This window comes from Cottoperca gobio, chromosome 14 (assembly GCF_900634415.1).
Source record: "Cottoperca gobio chromosome 14, fCotGob3.1, whole genome shotgun sequence".
Lineage (NCBI taxonomy): Eukaryota > Metazoa > Chordata > Actinopteri > Perciformes > Bovichtidae > Cottoperca > Cottoperca gobio.
The window spans coordinates 626,206-642,819 of record NC_041368.1 but is presented as its reverse complement, the minus strand read 5'-3'; the positions used below and the strand labels follow the sequence as shown (position 1 = coordinate 642,819).

The following is a 16,614-nucleotide window of genomic DNA, read 5'->3' as shown; positions in this document are numbered from 1 at the left end:
AAAAAAAAACATCTGCAGAGCTAACACCAGCAGAGCTAACATCTGCAGAGCTAACACCAGAGCTAACATTATAGCAGAGCTAACATCAGCAGAGCTAGCATCTGCAGAGCTAACAGCAGCAAAGCTAACACCAGCAGAGCTAACATCTGTATAACTGCTGCTGATTCAGGCTGTGTGCCTTTAAAAAACGTGGATATTTTCGCCTGAGTTTCTGAACGTTGCCGTCGACGTCGTTCCATTTATAATTACTGTGTTGGATTTTTTACTTTTCTGCACTTTGTAGTTCTCTCCTCTCCTTTCCTCCGCTCTGTGTCTGACTGGAGGTGTTCGCGAAACAGAGGAGAGAATGTGAACGTGCAAAGCAACGCAGTAGACACTGAAATATGCACATAAATTAGATAAATAACATAACATAAGCATTTAGTTTATTTAATAAAAGAGCACCTGTTCAATGTGAAAAGTAAGTTGTATATATTTATATATACTGTATGTATAAAAAACTGACCCGTTTCTGATTGGCTGCAGTCTGTGACACAGATTAAAGTTTGAATTTCAAACTTCTTACCTTCTATGGCGTTGGTTTCTCCCTGGGTACATGGTGTATTATGGCAATTGAAGGTAAAAACAACAACAACAAAAAAATTCAATAATATTTATTATTATTTATAAATGTTATTATGTAACTTCAAACTCAGAGAATTTGAGTTTTTTGAGATTTCATTTAAAGAGAGAGAGAGAGAGAGAGAGAGAGAGAGAGAGAGAGAGAGAGAGAGAGAGAGAGAGAGAGAGAGAGAGAGAGAGAGAGAGAGAGGGGAGACAGAGAGGCAGCTGAAGAGGAAGACAGAAAGAGAGAGGATGAATGGGCTAGAGGCCACCTTACTTGCTCCCACAAAAGGAGGCTGAGATGATTCTGATTTGTCAAGATGAAAAAAAGTCTGTTGACAATGCTTGTTATATAACTAATACAGTATACTCTGAAGTGCCTGAAATACAACAAAAACTGCTGTTTACCTACAATGTGACGAAGACTAAAGCCACTGAACAAGGAGACTAGCAGAAGGATAAAACACATAACTGTCCATGCCTGACCCCAACACACTACATCCTAATCCTCCTCTGAGTGACAGCTCATAAAACTATGGCAGCCACAGGCTTCAACGTACTTCAAGTACTTATGATCACCAACGTGTTGTTTTGTGGTAGATGGAACTGATATTTCATGCACTGAATTAAAATCTTTCCAAAGAATGCAGCTGCCCGCCAACATCACACTGACACAAAAATGTCCTATGGCTGCTCAGAAAATCATTTTGAGGGAAACAGTAAACATTGTGCAAAACTGTTTTATGATGTTTTGCATCATTTGGGAAATTGAACATGTATAACGTAATTCCCATCCAGAGATTAAACACAAGCAAAGATACAGATGAAACAATGAATCTAAATCTTATCCAGCCCAGTTCACCAGAACATGCACCAGGTCCTTTATTAAAGGATCATTCCTGTTAAGTTAATTGATCCTCACAGTTTGGAAATACAGCTTGAACAGGATCAAAGCTGTAATAAACCAATATTTTCCTTAACATTTGAGCTGTCATGGTTTACTTCTAGGTGCAGAACTGCCATACAGATCTAAATGTAGTTTCAGTTTAGTTCAGTTTTAATAAGAGAAGATATGCTTTATAACATGATTAGCTACGAGCTACTGTCCATCTGTAGTGCCTGGGCAGCTGAACACAAACACTACACAATGTAATGTGCTGTCACTATATACTATATCACACAGTATATGAGATGGGAAATATCTCGTCATCAAAGTAGTTCTATGTGACTGCTACCGAATGTTACCTAGAAAGAGTTCCTTACAGATTACCTACTAATTAACTCATTGATCATCTCATCAAAAAATAGTAAAAAGGGAAGATAAGCAAGCAAATAACCATATTTGAGAAAATGCAACCATAACTTGTTTGTTGGTTTTGCATCATGATTTAAGCAATTAATAATTGTCAGTAAACTACAATAAATGTTTGCAGCATCACTTTCATCCTTATAATACTGGCTGTTTTGTGTGTATTCAGTGAATGAAAATCTCCTGCTTTTACAAATAAGGCAGATTGTAGCATACAAAAGGACGTACAGTACCTCACCACTGAGATTTACATATATGAATGATTCAGAGGCTGAGGTAAATAAACCTGAATAGTTAAACCGAACTGTGGTGCTGGTGATGTTAAGAAGAGGCTGGAAGAAAAATAGACTTGCTGCAGTTTTCTGCTACAGAGTTCAAGCTCTTTACCACCACAGACTGCAGGGTGGGCTGGCACACACAATGTATACATATGCCTATTCGCACGCACACACATGCACTCACATACAGCTAGAGTTTCTCCCTCTCACTTACCTATTACTTGCAAAAAAGAAACTGTGAATGGAAGGAAATATTTCCTTACCTCCACGCTCTTTTCCTTCTCCTCCTGCATGCCTGTGTATGAAAATGTGTCTGTGTGTGTGCGTGTGTGAGTGTGAGTGTGGAGATTCAGCCTGCTATCTCCCTTGTTGGAATGTGCTCTATTCAAACTCCTGCCTGCTCTCTGGCAGCATTCAGACTGGCTGCTCATGTGTGTATGTGTGTGCAAGCGTTGTCAGTGTTGTGGGACAGCAATGAATTGCTTCCCCATCGCTGCATCGGTAACTGCGGCAAACAAGTTCCCTCCCACACCCCGCCCCACTGTAGGGAGTTCAGCCAAGAGGGAACCACAGGCTGGGCAGACTATGCTGCAGCACGGATACTTCACGAGGTGACACACACTACAGAGCACAACAAAGTGTGACTTCAAACAGAAAAACAAGTATTTGACCACATACATTTGTTTTTCATTCTGTAGGAGCAAAGCTTGCACACATTTTGTTTATGGTATCAGTCTGGCAAAAAAAGAAGCAATGTGAGTAGGTGAATGACAGCTGACTGGATGTTCATTGTTTTCAGCAGGAGCATGGTGAACCCTCATCTGCTGTGCTTGCAGGTGTTTCTTTTCTCTATTGCAAACATCGAGACAAACTTACTATGTGGAACCTTAATATATGTTCATGTGTAAGGTCTCTATTACCTTCCTACAACTTCAAAAATTGAAAATGATAAAAAATGTATTCTAATTAAGAATTTGAACAATCTAATTAATAAACAATAAAAACAGAAAACAGTAAGCACACAAAGCACACTGTTACACACTTCAATTTGCAAATCAAACAAGGAAGTGGGTCAAGGATGCCACACTGCTGGATTGTATTGGAGGGCACCAGGAGGGCAGGAGGGCACCAGGAGGGCAGGAAGACGCATATGTAGATTTATCATCAGCCTTCAATGGCATGCAGCCTCATATTCTATTTTGCAGGCTATCTGAAATATCTAGCATTGACTCTGGTACTATACGTTAGCTTGTCGATTTCCTGACAACGAGGTCACAGAGAATCTGTGTTAATGACACTTTGTCTGAGGCCCTGGTGTGTTCTACAAGACTCCTCAGGGCTGTGCTTTGACACCTTTTTTATTTGTGCTCTACACCAATGAATGCCAGAAGATGTTTGAGTCAAGGTTCAATATCAAGTTTGTTGATTCTGTGATTGTCCAACTCCTACAGGACATGAAGTGGCCATCCTCCAGCCTTGGACAATTTCATCGAATGGTGTGATGACTCAATGTTTCTAAGACAGAAGAGATGCTTATTGGGGCGACCCAATAGCCGATTGGTTAGGGCGCATACCACATAAGCGCAAATGCCCTAAGCAGCGAGTGTTTTTTCTTTTGTTTTATTAATCTTTTATTAATTCAATTTACATTTTTGCAATGATTTTTTTGTTTTAGCAACCTCAGCATGGCCAACATAAATAGGCTAGGAAAGATTGCTAAAGTTTGCCAAAAGACCATTGGCACTATCTTTAATGATAATATTGTCCATGTATATAAAGTTAGCGCCATTATGTTGGACCCTCAAAATCCTCTTCCAGCAGAGGGAGGAGGTACACTTTCCCTAGAAGGGACAAATCAAACGTATATCTGAGATCATTTGTACCCTCGACTGTTGGGTTTTTAAAGAAGCTGTAGGCTGAGTTCCTTTACACACACTTTAACAAAGGACTGATGTACTCATGGTGCTTTTATAGCTCATTGCAATTGTATTACAATGGCATCTACTGAATGTATGATTACTATGACTACTGTTGTTTACTAACCAAATTGCCCCTCGTGGACATAAATTACCATCCAATCCAATCCAAATCAAGATCATTGTTCAAATTATGTGAAGCCAATGATGTACAAATAGGAATTTAAAAAATATTCCAAATGTGTCTTGAGAATCTTTCAAACGAGTGTTTGAAGCCATCACAACTGTTAAGACCCTTACAACCACAACAACATTTCCCTGGAGTTCGTCCACTTTGTTCCTCAGGGATTGAACTTTCCCCAAGCGTAGTCTGACACTGCCTCGTTTACCCCGCTTCCTCCTCTTGACCCTCGTTGCACCACAGGTTCCATGAGAAATGCTTAGAATAAAGTCTGGTAACTGTACCATGATACCTGTCAGGCGAGCTAAACTAAACAAAGGTCAGCTGCAGCAGCACATCTCGTTTGTACTGCGTCTTATCCCTGTGCATGACCACATTGATGTCGAAGGCACTATTTAAGATCCACAAAGCGACAAGATACAGAGAGAATAGTGAATATCCATTTGGACTAGCAGCACTAGGAGCACTGAATCATATCGACACTAAAACAAGTAAGGAAAGGAATCATAAAAACATTAAAAACAAATAAAAACACCAACACTAGGACTCCAATCTATGACTGCTGGTCGCCACGTGTGCAGGCCAGAGAAGTAAAATAACAAAAAGAGTTTCAGAAAATTCAGGCAACTGCAGTTGATCAATCACTGCAAGTTTACAGTAAAACATCACCCACCATGTTCATCACACTCAAAACTACTGTCAAGCCAGTTAAACCTATCAAGTGGCAACAGTTGTGGCTAGCCAACCTTCTGGCTGTGTGTGAATATCCAGCCAGAAAGTCGCAGAGTAGCAGTAAAATGCAGTAGTCATATACTGGATTTGTTTGCAAAAATAGTGTACTTTCAGTGCTACAGTGTACACAGCAAGAATGGATTATATAAAAACAGAAAGTGAAGAAAGTAAAGTGCAAGTACTGTAGCATTAAGTTGAGCACAAATGATGTAGACCTCTTTTTCATTAAAAACGAAATGTGAAAATGGATAAAGAATATAAAAGGCAGGTATGTGTGGCAGCAGGAATACTGCTGTTACAAGCATAGTATATGACAATGCACAGATTGAGATCATCATCTATAATATAAATGGTGATAAGGGCTTTCTGTTGTTCCAGCTGGTGTAAAACACTTTACAAATAGGCTTGTTGCTATTTAATGATACCTGATACTTGATAACTTGCAATGCACAGTAGTCTAACAATTAAACAAATACACACAATTATATTACAAACATAACTGGCATCTATCATAATAACTTGTGGTCTTTAGGATGGTATGAGCTCCAGCTTCTCTCTTAAATTGTGTTTTTATAATCATTAACACTGAAACTCTCTACCAGAATGTGTTTAAACAACACAAAACTGGAAGTTTAAATATTTACCCCGAACAAGACTTCAAAGAATGTCTGCCCTGAACTAAAGGAATGGTTTTTACTTTACTTCAAACATCTAGGAAAGTCAGAAAAACTATTTTAAAGTAGCTCAGCACAGTTCAGCAGAATAGCAGCTTTAAAGGAGACATATTTCATACTGGTTTCTAATATAACATGTTTACAAACTTGAATGTTCAAAAAACACATTATTTCTCTCTGTCTGCCTGCTATATTGACCCCGTGTCTGAAACATTCCATTTTAGTGGCTGTCTCTTTCAGGCCCCCTCCCATACCCAGTCTGCTCTGATTGGTCAGTGTTTGCCGTTTCCGCATATTCACTGTAGGCATAATTGTGGTTTGAATGCAGCTTGTGAACCTATCTAACGTTTAACTGCACTTTACCCTTCCAGAAATCCAAAATATGAAGAATACCACCACAATTTACCGCTTCTATTCCAAAAACTCAACAACTGCACACGTTCCTGCGGATCTGATCCAAAATCAGGGAGAAATCTGCAGCCCACACCATTTCCCAGTCCCACTCTTACTCCCAGCCAGGTGGAAACAGAGCTCTCCAGACCCCAACAGAAACAACAAAGTTCACAGGGTTCTCAAAGCGTGTGCTGGGCAGTTTGCAGGACTCTTCCAGCACCTCTTCAATCTTTCCTTGAGATTGATGAAACTGCCCAATCTATGGAAGACCTCCTGCATCGTTCCAGTGTCAAAGAAAGCACATCCCAGCATCAATGACTACAGACCTGTGTCACTGGGCACACTACAGTTTGCATACCAGCCAAACATCTGAGTAGAAAATGCCATCTTCTTTCTGACACACAAGGCCCTGTCACACCATTTTTGACTTTGCCAGTGCTTTCAACACCACCCGGCCCCGCCTTCTAAGGGATAATCTTCTGGCGATGCAGCTGCACTGCAACACTGCATCCTGGCTTATGGACTATCTCACTGGCTGGCCTCAATAAATCACAGAAGATGGCTGTGTCTCTGAGGTTATGATTAGCAAAACTGTTCTGTTGCCATTCCTCTTCACATTTTACACAGACTTCCGGTTCAACTCTGGCACTTCCAAACGTTTTTCCATTGCTAGATGCATCAACAACAACAACAAGGAGTAGAAGGAGGACTGATAAAAAGCTTTGTCAAATGGTGCAACCACAATCCCCTGAAGCTCATCAATATCAGTAAGACCATAGAGCTGGTGGTGGACTACCGGAGGAACATGTAACAGTCTGCTTGTTCTTTGGCGTCCTGTTTTATGTTGAAGTGTTCACTCCCCCTTGTTATATGTCTGGTGGTACTTCATGTCTGTGTATTTATCCTCCCTTTCTGATTGTTAATGTGTTCCTCCTGTGTCCATTTACTCTGCCCTTGTGTTTCTGCCTTTCTCCCCAGCTGTGTCTTGTTCCCTCGTTTGTTGTCTGTGTATTTATCCCTATCTGCCCCAGTGTGTCTTGTGGGATTGTCATTCGTGTCCTGCTCGTGTCCTGCTCGTGTCCTGCTCGTGTCCTGCTCGTGTCCTGCTCGTTTGTGTTGTTGTTACTTTATATTTTTGTACTTTGCTCGTTTTTGTTAAAGTCATCGTCCAGTGAACTGCATTTGGGTCCTCACCTTCACCACACCGTGACAGTACAATCCCAACAAAGAAATGGACCCAGCTATTTTTGAAGACGATGATTTGTTTGATCTGCGGGTGGATTTAATAGATCTGTTGGGGGAATGGCGATTAGCCTCTGCAGACCCCGGCCGTCTACCTGCCGCCTCTGCAGACCCCGGCCGTCTCCCTGCCGCAAGATATTGGACAAGCTTTTTGACCCTGCAGACTCTTTTTTTTTGTAATTGCGGTGAATGGACAAGAGCTCACAGTCACCTGGCCCTCGGAGGACTGCCAGGCTGCATAGCAAGAGCTTCAAATGGTGGCACATAAAGTCTCACACCCCAGCTAATGCTGATGGACCACAACATATTCCAGCAGTTCCTGCATCTGAGCCACCACTCTGCCCAGCAGTACCTGCTTCAGTTCCAGGTCTGGCTGCCGGGCCATGGCAGCCTCCCGTTCCTGCTGCCGGACCTCCGCAGCCCCCCGTTTCTGCTGCCAGGGCACGACCGTCTCCAGGTCCTTTGTCGCCTCTGCAGACCCCGGCCGTCTCCCTGCCGCCTCTGCAGACCCCGGCTGCCCCCCTGCCGCCTCTGCAGACCCCGGCTGCCCACCTGCCGCCTCTGCAGACCCCGGCCGTCACCCAGCCTTCTCTGCAGACCCCGAGATCCTAGCTGTTCCCCAGCTGCCCCTCGAGGTCCTAGTCCCTGTTCCTGCTGTTGGGCCGCAACAGCCCCCTGTTTCTGCTACCGGGCCGCAACAGCCCCCTGTTTCCGCTGTTGGGCCGCGACAGCCTCCAGTTCCTACTGCCGGGCCGCGACAGCCTCCTGTTTCTGCTGCCGGGCCGCGTCAGCCTCCGGTTTCCGCTGCCGGGCCACAACAGCCCCCTGTATCCGCTGTTGGGCCGCGACAGCCTCTAGTTCCTGCTGCCGGGCCCCGACAGCCTCCTGTTTCTGCTGACGGGCCGCGACAGCCCCCTGTATCCGCTGTTGGGCCGCGACAGCCTCCAGTTTCTGCTGCCAGGCCGCGACAGACTCCAGTTCCCGCTGCCGGACCTCCGCAGACTACCGTTCCCGCTGCCGGACCTCCACAGACCCCCGCTGCCGGTTCTCTGCTGACATCCGTCCCAGCTGTTCCCCAGCTGCCCCTTGAGACCCCAGCCCCTGTGCTCCCGTTGCCCCCCGAGACCCCAGCCCCAGTGCTCCCTCCGCTGTGTTAATACATTTCCTTTTTTTTTTTTACTTATATAGCGTTTTTCTGGAAACTCAAAGACGCTTGACAGAGTGTTGTGACTATCGCTTGATTGAATCATGACACATGGTGACCTGAGAGTTCAGGAACATCTCATCAAACAGGAGCTTCAGATACTGAGCATCAGGTCACTCAGAAGATCTGTAAAACATGGCAGGTCCAGTGTTCCTGTCATGTTTTATCAGGGCCAACAATGTACAACGGCAGCTACATTTAAATGAAGGAGAAGCACTAAAGGTGATTACTAAGTGACAAGAGAAAAAGTTAAAGTTTAATAAAACATCTTAAATGTTATGGCAACAGCTACAAACTGTATAAAAGTAGAAATCACTTCCATGAAGTACGGTGAAAGACATGTTTTACACAGAACATTTGACTTTGAGTGTTACTTGTGTTTATAAATTGAGTATAAGGTGCAAAAAGCATAATTGTGAGACTTTGTTGTTTGCAATGCAACACTAGACTACAAGAACACAACAGAAGAGGCCTAGGGCTGCTGAACGTATGCCAATATACAGTATGTTACACTGGAACTACAACGGAGCTGCAATAGTGCGTCGCTAATACTAGTATTACAGTAACGCTAAGTGCATCTGTGAGTCATAATGGACGATTGGCCTTGCAGTAACTTTACACACTGTCCAGCAAGCCACTACAGCTTTCTGCTCTGAGCGAGTTAGCAACCGGGTTCTAACGTCAATCAAAGTTAAATAACATTGGGAAGCTTACAGCTTCCAAGTTTGACAGCTGGTATCGATCAGTTCTTAACCTTCAGTTTTGAAGTGAATCCTGCTGTGCACTGACATTAGCTAATTTTCACACACATTTTCTGATAGTAGGAGAAAAAGAGAGGATGGTCTATTCTCATACTGGGAGTCTCTATGACACATTTATTTTTGAAAAGCCATTGAAAAGTGCATTTTGCATAATACTTCCCCGTTACCCATTTGAGTGTATGTACTTTGTGTACTGTGACTGAAAAAAACTCTCAATAATTTATCTCAATGCATATCTCGTGTGAATTTATACAACTATGTAAATATGTGAAAAATAACCCATTTATGATCAGGGTTTGTGTCCCCTCTCAGGTTTCAGTTTAGGATTAACTTTTTCTGTATTTAATCGAAACCACAACCTTTCCCTATCAAGTGGTTTTGTTTCCTTAACCATACTCCATCCCTACTGTATCATGAGAACAACGTGTCCCTAATCAGTACAAAATGCTTTAAATTGCCTAACCATAACCGAACCCTACCTCATGTCAAGTAGGTTGAGATCAGCCTCTGATTCCTGCCATATGATTCATGATAAAACAAACCAAAGGCCAGATAACACAGAGACTGGAAACAGTGTGCAGTATGTTGATTATAAATACCTTAATCATGGTTAATAGGAGACATTGTAGAATAAAACTAATTGAAAAGTTGAGTTAGAAGTAAGCATTTGGCAAATATGTGTAGCATCAATACATATTCAAAGTGAAAATTCTCCAGATGTTAGGTCGATATGATGATTAATTACTCTTTCAAGTACTAAGTTACTGTTTGAACTACACTTCAAACAGTAACATGTTTTTTTAGTACACGTACTAAAAAAACATTTGTACTGTCATCACTGTAACAGGCATGCTTCACAAGCTAACAGACATTTAGTAGCTTAACTGGGAGAATAACATGTGTCTACATTACATCTCAAATAGCACATGTTCTCAATTCCACTTTTATAGACAGTAGCCTGAATCTATTTAGCATAAACTAACAAGTGCAGTATAAGACTTGTTTCATATAATACATTTATTCTAAAGCATGCTCTGATTAGATTGTGCTGGGGTCAAGTTGCATATAGATAACAAATAATCTATGTTTACTTTATTTACATGATTTTGAAATGTTTTTTTGTCCAAATGCTTCATTGTTTGCTTTAGAAGTGTATACGATATTAGAGTTTCTGAATAATACTCAAAACTTGAGCGGAAATCCCTAAAACCGTGCCAATGGATCAATCAATTATTGATCACAGAGAACATGGAGGTAATGGGAACATTGCTGAGTCTAGCCCCACTGATGTGGAAGGAGGCACACAACAAAGAAATGGAGAACTTGTTAAATGTTCTTTGCCCACCATTGCAGCATTAAACCAAATTAGTTCATTGTATACACAAATGCATGTACTTGTCAGTTCTTGTTGGGCTGAGAGAAATGTAACTGTAACTGTAATTGTGTGTCTGCTCACCACAACCAAACTGACAAATAAACCCAGATGACGCTAATGCATATACTTCACACATCACCTGTAATTGTCACTACTGCCTCTGTACAGGTTGATTTATCTCATAACTTCCACCTCGTTTAAATTGTAAAAACTAAAAGGCTGCTCCATTTATCTAAAATCTTCTTCCTTAGCTATATCTTCTATTCTGTCTCATCAGAGTGATGCTGTTTTGGTCCTGCTTAAACAACAAGGAAACGTTTATTCTTATATTCTTATTTTTTATTCCTTTTTCTGCTGATTTTTTAGGTGAGTTAATGAGGTGTCCTAACCTGTTCAGAGCTGCCCGGAGCTGGCATCCAGACAGAACCAATTTGTAGGGGAACCGATGATTTGGAAGGCGTGTTATAATCATTTTATTTAAGTTTATAATTGACATGCTGTCTACAAAACATTCTGCAAAAATAAATCAAGCTTTGCTCTTACATCCCCTCAGTTATTGTGTACTTAATGAGAGCAGACAGAACGGTTTAAGTGGAAGAGTCATGTTGTCCATGAGGTCTTCCTCTCAGCAGCTGAGATGCTGCTGCCCTGCATTGAGCAGTAGCTGGTTCCTCTGGCACCAGAGGACGAAGTCCTGTGTCAGCTCTCTGTACTCCTTGTCATCCCCATCAGAGATGAGGCCGACAATAGCAGAGTCATCTGAGAACTTCTGCTAACACCTTTATTGTCAGTGCCCTGTAGCTCACGGTCCTCCTGGCAAAAGGCTGGGCTGCTGAATAAACACTTGCCTAAGTAGATGGGCCTGGATAATTGGACTATGCCATTCTCGTAAAACCAGAGGGGTGTTCTCAGGAGCCACTTCATCCAAGCCACACCTTTCTTAAGAGCAACATCTGCTCTCCTTTGCAATTATCTATGGACTGGCCAGCATGGTTATATAATCCTGCAGATGGGAGAGAAATGCAGTGTCTCTTGGACAGAGGAGCACGCACACACCATGTTTCTGAAGTTCTGTACAGATTAAATATAATTACATTGTTGGTACTTTGTCCTGATTTTGTATGTAATCCCTATTTTTGCAACCTTTTCATGCTCTCACAGTTTTAGGCGTACCCTGGTCCTTACTCACTATAACATGTTTTTATGTTGCCATGCCAGTTTGAGTATGGCGTCCTTTTTCCTCTTGACATTAGTTGCTTAGAAGATTTTGGCAAGCAGATCATGTTGATGGAAAACTGTAACTTCACTTCCATCATAATCATAAGGTTGTTTGTACTTGGTTTTAATATAGTATATTACATGGTCTGAGCTTGGTCATTTCCTCCAAGTGTCTTTATAAATCAAAGCTAGAACTGGTGTGGCTCTACTCCTGATCTCAGATTCCTACATATTTTCTCACTTTAACATGTGATGTTTTGATTCAGAATCTTAAATCAGGAAATGTCACAGTTTCTGTTCCTTTAAGGCAGTGTTACTCATTGCGCGGCTTCGTGCTTAATATGCAAACAAACCCACTCTGGTTTCAAGCGAAGTCATTTGGAGCGGCATTTCCAAACGACGCATCCAAAATTCAACAAAACTTACGCACCTGGAAGAGAAATTAGTAAAACAAATAGAGCCGCTTTCTTCTGTTTCTGGACAACAAAGGCTCGTACACAGGACAACTAAAACAGCTGAATGATTAACTGAGGCATCTTTTGAGATCGCATGGATTTTGGCTCGGGCAAAAAAAACCTTCTCAGACTCAAACATTGTGAAACACTGCTTTTTGGCTTCAGCAGAAATATTGTTTGCAGAGTTTGACAACATCATCCCAGTATTAAGACAATCCTGCTTTTAATGAATAGATTGGTTGGCTGCATTGAATATTGTATGTTCTGGGTGGGATGACAGATTAATAAACAGACGTGCTTTTTATGACTGGATGTAGCTTTTCATACTTTGCGGTAAAAGTGGCTCTCCTACTGACTTTGTCCTATCAATGTGGCTCTCACGTAAATAATAGTGAAGACCACTGCTTTAAGGCTTGCTTGCCTAGTAGGGTGCCACACACCTGATAGCGACGCCTCCTCTGCAGCTCACCTGACTCTCCCTGCTGCAAGCAATTAAGTCTAGTTAGTATTCAAGCCTCCTCTGGCCTCCACTTCACTGCCAGATTGTACTCCGCATCATGCAAGTCTTTCCAGCGCTCTTAAAAAAGGCAAAGATACTTTAAATCCACTGCAGCCTTGTACTTCGCCAGTAGAGGTCACTGTACCTGAAGCTTCGAGTAATGAACCCATTTTCGAAACGATTGGCTGAAGTGGTTCAGTGCTTCACAAAAGCTTCATTTGCCCATCACTACTGTTACCTATTGGTTTGTCCTTGTGGATTATTATCATCTCGCTTTGTATCTGTTTACTCAGCTATAACCTGCTCCTGACTACCAATAAAAGTCACTATCGATTATCCTTGGTTTCCTGTGTGTTGCACTTGGGTACACCATTGACTTGACAGGAAATACCAAGTCTATTAAATGTTTATAAACCAATTCCTCACAAACATCAGATGGTGATGGTGTCATGAGGGCTGGATAAGCAGCAATATGAGTCATGCCAGTTCAGATATGAAACACATCAAGAATGCAAATACATATAAGGTGCTGTGTAACAGCATACACCCACTCGTTACATTCTGATTCAGGAGACTATATTATATGACAGCAACTGCACCCCTACCATGGAATAATATAATGCACTAGCTGTTGTTAAGCTGGCAGCTAAATCCATTGAGCTTTTGCACTAGTGAGTGATCAAAGCTTACACTGAGCCTACTTAGCAGTATGCATTAACATCTATATCAGCCAAGGTTGAAGGTGGAGGTGACTGCAGGAAACATATTTGTGCAGATGGGTTTAAAGTACAAGTGTTGTAACTTGTATAAAAATTATCAAACACCATTATCACAATAACATTGTTAATAAGCCTGGAACATGTTGGCAATTGTACTCGCACATCCTACTAGTTTTAGAAAAGACTTGCATAACAAGATAGCTGGTAAACACACATGCAGAAGAAAAAAAAATAGATGCATCACCTGAACACCTGTGCTTCAAACCAACACGTTTGCCTCCACCCTCTCGCCTGGCTTCATATGGAATCACATGCACATCCTCCCCACCCCACTTCCCCTGTCATACAGTACACACTCCTGGAAGTCCCTTACCTGCATGTTTGATCTCAGAGCACAGTAGCATGCAAAACAAGTGTTGCAGTAAAATGAAAGGAGCCAGGGGATAACTGCTAAATGTTTTTTTAAGGATTAGAAACAAAAAACAAAGAAAGAAGCTGCGGGATCCGATGAGATGGAAATGGTAGCGTAACTGAGTAAGAGAAATACTCTGATTGAACCCCACTGATGTGGCAAGATTGTTTTTTACGTGGGGAAATTTAAAACACCAATAAAAACTGAACCAACTGAACTGAACTGAATTGTCGCAAGGGGGGACTGAAAAAGAAGAAGAAAGCAACGAGAGAAAAGTCTGCTGGCTGAATGTGGTCAATACGTGCAGGAATTGCTGGGAATAAAAGGAAGATCAGAGAAAATCAGGACAAATGTGTAGTGTGTGTCTAGAAAGATGTAAAAATGTGAATGTTTATCATACTGAGTAGAGTGTGTGTCTGTACTATTTATATTTCCAGCATGTTTTCATTCCTCCCTCTCTCTCTATCTCCCTCTCTCTACCTCACTCACATATACGTACACAGCATTACATAACAAGCAATACTCCACACTGTCACTAACACAGTGCTCTGAAGAAAAACACTAGAAAAAGAGTAATGCCTTAATGTTTCACCTATGCAGGTTTCAACAGAGAGTTCTGAGAACTCAAACATTTTCTACTCACCTACCACTCACCTACTACCTACCTCTCACCTACTACCTACCACTCACCTACTACCTACCTCTCATCTACTACCTACCACTCACCTACTACCTACCACCTACCACTCATCTACAACCTACCACTCACCTACTACCTACCACTCATCTACTACCTACCACTTATCTACTACCTACCACTCATCTACAACCTACCATTCATCTACTACCTACCACTCATCTACTACATACATGCTAAAATCTCTTGTCTACATATTGTAACACAAGTATTATTGGCTACAACTTTATGTATTACTGGGCACACATTCATTTATAATTATTTTTCATGACTCATCTGTGTCCTGTGATTAAATGCTGTGCATATTGCATGGCAGTCTAAAACCTTCTGAGTTTTAACAAATTGGGTTTAAGTTGAAAAGACAGCCTAATCAGTACTAGCCAGGCTCTAATATGTGAGAGCAGGACTGCCAGTCAATAACCATGCTACAACCTGCTGGTGGTAAAGAAAACTCTATGTGATCACTAAAGTTATTAAGATTCGTTGTCTGGGGACCTTGAATATCTGTATGAAAAAACTATGCAAATCGAAGTAGATTTAACTGGGTAAGAGTACTGTGTGGCTCACAGTGGTGAATGTGGGAAGATGCATCAGTCTGCAAACTGAATGTAGGGGGAGGTAATAAAGATGTTGTATAGAATATATTTTTGGTTCCACTGTTGCTGTTACCGTGGTAACTATCCATTGATTCAGAAGCATTAGTGAACGGAGAACCAAACAAATCCCCCGCCCCCTACATTCCTTATTTATTCCTTAGAGACTATAAAGTTAAAGTAAAAAAATTCTGCCCGGGGGAGCATGTCCCCAGACCCCCCTAGAGGATGCGAAGTCCACCCTACTCCTAAGGCATGTCAACATGACTAAGTCCAGGTAACATGGACCTAGTTAACATGTCTAATATATTGACGACGCAACCAGCACAAAACACTTTGGGTGTGTAGTGGCTTTGCTCAGTGCAAAACTCCCAGACGTACTTATCCATCATCATGCCATCTGAGTTCCTTTAATGGTAATTGTACTACCATGCAGCTGCACACAGTTCCACCTCACCTCTGCGCTAAGCCCAACCAAACTTGAAAACCTAGCTACGTCCCTGGTGGGGAGGATGCGGGAGAAGATGCAGCTGACGGTGTATCACTGCATCATACACCAGGAAGTGATGTGTTGTAAAGCTCTGGAAATGGAACATGTAATAAGCACCGTAACACAGAGAGGAAAGTGCTGAATAGATATTTCGAGTTGCCTGAGCAAATCTGGCCGTTTTTGGAAAGCAAAGGGAAACACACCACAGATCTCTGGGACGAAAAGTGACGATGTGAAACCTCCGGCTTCAGGGCTGTGTGATCACATGTATGATGCAGTGAGAGCTTTCCAAGCCAAGCTGCCTGTGGGAGACTCTGATGCAGCAAGAAAACTTTGGTCACTGCGTGTTTCCAAAAATTCAAATGGAGCTGATTGACCTCCAGTGTAATGACACACTCAAGGCAAAGTATGACTCTGTGAGCGCTGCACAGTTTCCAAGCTTCATCCCGAAACAAGCTTCATCCCTCCTTCATGCCGCTCAGATGCTTTGCATGTTTAGAAGCACATACCTGTGTGAGCAGCTTTTCTCTGTGATGAAGATGAACAAAAACCCACACAGGAGTCGTCTCACTGGTGCACACCTTCACTCACTGAGGGTTTCCACAGAACCTCAAACATTAAACAGGCAGCTAAGAAAAGATTCCAAACATCTGGATCTGACACATGTGTATACTCGGAGAATGTACCATATCTTTTTGCACTTTATCCAATATGTCTATCCTGTTCAATAAATGTGGATCGTGTTTGGCCCTCGACGTAGTTCCAGTTTTTAATGTTGGCCCTCTCTGTGATTGAGTTTGACACCCTTGGTCTACTGCTTGCTTTGAGCAGTTTCGCAAAGGGCTAGGCTTCACTGCCGACAC

General features: G+C 42.1%; 1 protein-coding gene across 14 annotated transcripts in view; it reads right to left on the bottom strand.

Moving 5' to 3' along the window:
* The window catches only part of dlg2 (discs, large homolog 2 (Drosophila)), a 229,376-nt gene that overhangs the window by 136,212 nt on the left and 76,550 nt on the right, over positions 1-16,614 (bottom strand). The gene's annotated exons all lie outside the window — the stretch shown is intronic.